This window comes from Apium graveolens, chromosome 7 (assembly GCF_009905375.1).
Source record: "Apium graveolens cultivar Ventura chromosome 7, ASM990537v1, whole genome shotgun sequence".
Taxonomy (NCBI): Eukaryota; Viridiplantae; Streptophyta; class Magnoliopsida; order Apiales; family Apiaceae; genus Apium; species Apium graveolens.
The window spans coordinates 236,151,892-236,159,149 of record NC_133653.1 but is presented as its reverse complement, the minus strand read 5'-3'; positions in this window follow the sequence as shown (position 1 = coordinate 236,159,149).

Genomic DNA, 7,258 nt, shown 5'->3' with positions numbered 1-7,258 from the left:
TATTTTATCCCCTGTAAGTTGGGAGGATTTGAGGAAAACTTGAGATAGTTCGAAGGTTAAATATGAGACGCGGATAGACTGAGGAGACAAGGAAGTAAGAAATTAGGAAAATTGGATGAAGGAAGTGACCTTCAAGAATGTGAAGTGTAAGACCGGTGGCTTGATACCCAGAAAGGGAGACGCCAGGTATGAGAGATATCCCAACATTGAGGTGACTGTTGAGAAACAACAAAAGTAAATAAGGAATTATTAAGAAGAAGTTCACGTTGAACACGACCAATATCTTCCAGAACATCCTTGTTATCGTTACCAAATTAGGCAAGACAAGCGGATAACCGTTGTTATCTTTTGGAGGCCATATGGATTGACCTCAATATGAATAAGGATGCTATTATGAAGTTAGGTATAGACTATCGAGGTGGGAATGATGAATATGATAATCTATCAGGGATATATGACTTTATTTATCCATGGAAGGATGCTTGTACCTTTTTAAAGGTGGAATTAAGGATAGAACATCGGTAACTTAAAACGAATCCTAGGGGAATGCATAAAGGTTGGCATTTCACCCTTAATAGGGATAGTATGAGTTTTGACAGTATGAATTGGAAAGGATTAAGGTAATAATAACCTTTAAGGATCAGTGGAGAAATTTTTCAGAAGTATATAGACAATGGTTCTAGTATTAGTAAATGGTATTTTGATATGCCCTGTATATAGGGAATACAGGAGGAACGATTGAACGATAACCTTAGAGGTTTTACAAGGAGAAAGGAAATATTCGAAATTCTCAAGAATAAAAATGTTGATAAAGGAAATATGACATAATTATAATGATGCCAAGTGGGGCACGTGTTAAACCATGAGAAAGTATGGATCGAACCAGTAAAGGTCGAAATTGTTCAGGGCAAGTAGGACCTAAGATAAAAGATGTTCTAAGTATGATTGAGAGTCAGTCGTGACAGTGATTAACCTCTAAAGATTGAGGCAATAACTTATGGAAAAATGGTGATATTTTTTTTTACTTATCAGATTTTAAGGAAAACATCTTCACATAAGCTGTGATTGAAATGAGGTAGAAAATTTAGTTGAAGGTGGTTAAAAGACATTGACTGTAAGGAACTATTACTATCAGGAAAGGCCAAAGAGGTGGCCGACACTTTAACGGTAAAAGGAATAATTATAGGCGCGTGTGCCAAAAGAATACAGTGATGATGATTAAAAAATGTGAAGGTTGAATTATGGTTTGGAAGATTGACATTCCTTCTGATGACTGTGCAATACCCAACCGTAATAGTAGTTGATAAAGGTTTAATTTGTGTAATCGCCATGAACGGGCTATCTATCTTAGAAGGTCCTATCTTGAGATAAGCCAGGACCATGTTTCAAAAAGGACCAAACAAACCTTTGAGTTAAGTCTTCTATTGAAGGCATATGATTAAGAATGGTATTAACCTGCTATCGTTGCTTTGATTGAAATTCTTCTGCACTTTTATCTGCTTCATGTCATGTATGTATGTCAGGATCAGGAGTGTTCTTCATGAATCAGGAATGGTGATTATGTTACCTCCTTAGAATGATTTGATACGACATGTATAGACTCCGTATGGTTAGATATTAAGATTTTATGGAAAAGTGAATGACGACAGTAGGTCAGTGGTGGACCATAGTAAGGCAGCAATGATTCTGCGAGTATTGAGCTGATTACAACCGTGAGAGTTGTATTGGAATGGGTGTTGAGATTGAGTACCACTAATCGGGTCGTGGTAGTGTATAAGTTATCATTGATAGACTAATTAAGTAGAGTATCTACCTAGTGAATAATTATTCTTTCTTATCAATAGAGAGTCGTATTATTATACGAGGAAGGTTGCGGTGCAAGCATAGAATTCTAGTAACGATGATGTATAGAATGAGATCCCAGATTCGATTTTCGATGTCGAGGGAGTTTCAAAGGTGATTATGTATAAGCTCGAGGAAGAGTGTGGGTCCATAGAATGATGGACGGGATAGCGAAAATATTTAGGCATGGGAAATACGAGGCTATAATGCTTGATGCTGATATAAATACGTATATGTTTTGTTCTCCTATGACAAACCTCTATAGTTCAGAGGTAGGTTCCAAGCCAGATATTTTGTGGCAGTATATTTTTTCATATATACAATTCTCTTCAGTTCGTTCTTTTCTCTTCTTTTCATTTCATGTAAGCTGAGAAGAACAACCCTTCCAGAAGGGGAGGTATTGCCGAATGACTATCTATCTTTGTGATAGAAGCCTAGTAGGATACCACATGTTGTTTAATTGCTTGTCAAGTACTAAAGGCTGGCCACCTTCTGTACTAACTATGCGATATAACAAGTGTTCATGATCATAGTGATCTCTCAACAAATTCCTTTACTTCTATATGATTAATCAAACTTTGGAAAATAGAAATAACTGAAAAAGGAGTAATAAAGTGGTGGTAGTATGCGGAATGGAAACACATTCGTGATACTAAGGTTGACTTGGTTATTAAAAGGTTATAGAACGCTAACGAGCAAAAGTATAACCCGTATAATATTAGGAACGGAAGGTAGTAGCGATTACGAACTGGAAAAGAATGGGTATTGAGAAGCAAAAGTTCTAATGATAAAAGCTATAATGAGAGTCTGTGCAATAGACTTGAAAGAATTTGGAATGATCACTTAATTCGGATTGAGTTATCTTACGACAATAGATCATATGTCATTATCGAGATATCACCTTATGAGATCCTTGAGGGAAGATAATGTCGATCTCCCTTATGTTAGGATGAAGTTGTAGAGCGCAAGATGCTCGGACCCGCAGTAGTCCAAAGGACCAAGGATATGATAGATCTAATCAGAGGACGGCTGGTAGTAGCCCAAGATGGACATGATAAGTATGTTGATTTGACATGAAAGGATAAAGAGTATGAAATAGGGGACCTAGTAATGTTATAGGTATCCCTTGGAAAGGATTGATGAGGTTCGGAAAGAAAGGAAAGCTAAGTCTACAATTTGTTGGACCCTTGGATATATTAAGACGTTTGGGAAGTTAGCATATGAGCTAGCCCTAACCCAGAACATGTAGCGAGTCATAACGCGTTTCACGTATCAATGTTAAGGAAGTGTAATTCAGATGCCAGATAAATAGAGGCATATGAGCGCATAGATATGCAACCCGACGTAACCTATATGGAGCAACCAGGAAGGGTTATAGAGTGAAAATGAACAAGTGCTTAGGAGAAGGATTATCAAACTAGGCAGAGTTTGGTGGTAGAACCACAATGTGGGAAAATTGACTCGAGAGTTAGAAAGTGTAATGCTAAGAAAGTATCCCCATTTGTTTTCTATCTGATTCCGGGACGGAATCCTTTTAAGGAGGGGAGACTGTAATAACCCCAATTTTTGAGAAATTTTGAAACCCTTATGAATAGTGTTTTCCTGAATGAGAAAACTTTTCATGCCACGCTATGTAGGGGTTCTGTTATTGATCTTATGGGATATTATTAGTACTCTATGTGGTATATAAGTGTATGTAAAGATCGTCAGAATCCAATTCCGAACACTTTGATTTTTCCCGGAAATCCACAAGATACGGAGAGAATTGAGTATAAGGTAACAGGATAAAAAGGATTTAAATTAAAGGATTATAAGAGAGGATCATAGAAGGAATACAATATATTGAGAAAGGTTAAGGGAACCTAAGTAATAAGATCCCGGGTATGATCCCTCAAACGATAAACGATAACGAAAGATAAGCGAACCGTAAAACAAATAAGTGACCAAGAGACAAGCTTGTACAAGAAGCCAGGGATTGTGACATCATCAAACCACAAGGTGTGGACAAGTGGGAGCATTATGACATGTGCAAGGTGACACAAGCATGACATGGGAAGGAAGGAGGTGTGGTGACTTTTTAACCACACAAAACCAAGGGCAACTAGGTAATTCACTAAAGCAAACAACAAAAATCAACCAACCAAAAGCAAATCAAGCCAAAACACAAAAATCTCTCTTCTTCTTCTTCATGCTCTCGGGTACTTTTCTTAAAAAATGAAAGTCCAAGCTCCTCCACTTACTATTTAGCAAGGTAATTATCTAAGCTTCCCCATGGATAGTTACATACTTCCTATAAGTTTAAGCTTCTAATTCCAAGCCAATCTTTTTCTATAAATCATGAAAGAAGATGGTGAATAGTGTTTTCAAGAACTAAAATTTGTGTTCTTGAAGTTTTGTTTAGATTAAGCTTGGATAAGGACTTTAAAGGTGATTCCAAGCCATTCTCTTGATTCTCCACTCTCCAAGGAAGGTATAACTTCTCAAACCCTTAGTATTAAGTTTTGTTGGTTTGGATTTCATAATGTTAGATGATGGGTTAGTGTAATGAGTGTGTACTCATGATAGAGCTTTGTTTAGTAAGTGGTTTTTGTTGATTTTGGAGTTAGGAGTGATGCTTGTTAGATTTGAAGTTCTTGGTCACTTTTTTTGACTTGGTTTAGATGAATAAATTGGTAATATTGAGTTGATTGGGGGCTGTTGTAATGTAGTTTAGATGGAGGTTTGATTGGGTTGTGAATTGGAGTTGAAATTGTGGTTGTTTGAATTGGTTTAAATTTGGGAAATCGCGTAAACATAGCCGTCGTAACGTCCGATTTTCTGTAGACTGTTTTTGTGCATAACATTAGGACCCGAGAACCCCCTGCTAGATTATGACCACTGCCATTTTTAGATAGCTCATGTTACGAGCTTCGTTTTGATATGTAGTTCGTTCGATTCCGATGCACGGTTTAGGAGAAACGACCGTTTCAAGTAACGGCGTTTCGCGAACGAAACTTTTCCCCTCGCCTTACTTTGAAACATAGGTTAAAGACCAAAAAGGGTTAATTAATGTATGAAACATTTATGGTAAGTGTGTTAGGCAGTTGGTAAGACACTCGCGAAGGAATCGCCTTAAAACTCGTAAAGGTTAAATTATTAAAAATGGTGGAGCCGAGGGTACCCGGGTGACTTAAGCAAATCAGTAAGCGCAAAACAAGCGTTAGAGTCTAAGTTAGTTAAAGTATAGATTTACAAGTGACTTTGGTTTAATTCCAACTTACTTGTTGTTTATAGGTTACCAGACTCGTCCCGAGCCTTTTATCACCCCCAGTCGCTCAGGCAAGTATTCTATCCGTTATACTGTTGTTGTGATGTATACATTTGTATATGCATGATCTTGCGATAAATGCATATTGGTTATTTAGCAAATTCTTGTGATATATTGTAGCATGTGATATGGTATATATGCATGCCTGTTTCATATTCTTGAAATATATATATCTGTTGATTCAGTTGATAATACCTATGCTAGAGGATAGCGATAACTTGCATATACCCTTAATATAGGGACCCAAAGGTGAAAATATTTTCTAAAACCGGGAGTCGAGGATCCCGAGTAGATTTTGTATATATGGATATGGATATATATATATATATTTATATATATATATGGTTATAGTTTTCCAAACTATTAATCGAATAAGGTTTATTCGATAACTTTAACTTTATTTTATTATTGAATATTATTTTGAATATTCATTCGAGGACTTATGACTCCTTTTATTTTAATTATCTGAATATTATTTGAATATTCATTCGAGGGCTTATGACTCTTTTATATTATTTATTGAATATTATTTGAATATTCATTCGAGGGCTTATGATTCAGTTTATATTATTTAATGAATATTATTTGAATATTTATTTGAGGATCTATGACTCCGATTATTTGCTGAGGTATATTCTTTATTTTATTAAAGAATAAGGTGTTAATAATCAAACTTATTTTCGATTATTCAAATAAAGATAATACTTTCATATAAGTATATCTTTGGTTATTTAATGTTTATTTCAAGTATAAGTTTTAATAATTCTACTTCAATTATTTTTATAAAGATTATTCTTTATGGGAATATTATTTAATTAATAATATTCAGATATTTTCTAATATATGGGGACTGATTTACTTTATTAAATCAGCTTTACTCCAAACACTCTTTAAAGTGTTTTCGAGTCTTCAAAATGATTTTTAAAAGTTAGAGCGGATCCCAAAACTCATTTTTATATTTAAGATCTTCCTTTTAAGGGGATTTAAATACTCGCTCAAAACCTGAGGGATCCGGCTCTATGGTGTATTTTATATTCGCAACAAGGTTGCTGTTTTGATAAATGAATTGATTACTTGCCCAATGTTCGGGAAGTAAGCCCATCTAATTGAGTCGGCATAAGCGACAGGCCGGGGTACGGTCTATCAAAGTGTAAGTGGCTGGGTGGCAGTCCATCAACGCGTAAGAGGCCGGGTGGCGGTCCAGCACAAGGTCCTTATGTGGCCAGGGTGATGATCGGTGGGGGATTCATCCATCTACTAGTAGAAAAGGTTACTTATTGGTATCTTTGCCTGATCAGCAAGATATCTGGTTTATGCCAAAATTCTTTTCCTTCCAAATTCATTGGATATTGCAACTCTGTTCATACTTTACATGACAGAGGTTTTCAGGAAATGTATGGGAGATATATATGAATATATTTATATATCGGGACTTAATGAAGTATCTCGTAGCTTCATTATTTATAATGATATTCAAAGATTGAATCTATTCAAGTCTTATCTTGTAGTCTCATCAGTGTGATGAACTTTTGAAACTAATTATAACTTGAACGGTGATAGTTCAAGTAGTATTTGGAAAAGATATAAGTATATTGGAGTATCTTGTAACTTCATCTTTTAAACTTATATCTAGTAAATGATTATCTTATGCATGACAAAGATTTTCAGAAAAACGTTGAGACAAGGTTAGATATATGAGATCACCTTGCAACGATATTTTTTTATACAGTTATACACTGGGACTTTGTGTATATTATGCATGGAAGAGGACTTCCAATATTTTGAAAAGTATATATATATATACTGAATATTTTGCGACTTCATCGCATTAAGATATCAACTTGGTTCATTTTTTTTGACCAAGACTTTCATGAGTGCTATGAGAAGGCTCATATATTGTTAATCTTTATACATATTATTTTGGTGGGCTTGCTGCTGACCCTTGCTTTATTTCTTCATCACACAACAATAGTTAGGAAAGATGGCCAGACTCCAGCAGACCCAGCGCAAGCGCGTGGGAAGCGTCCCGCGTCTTCCCGTTGATGTTGTAGCTGCTATAGCTGCAGAGGTAGATCTATTGTAGATCAGACCATCTACTTTTGAGAATCA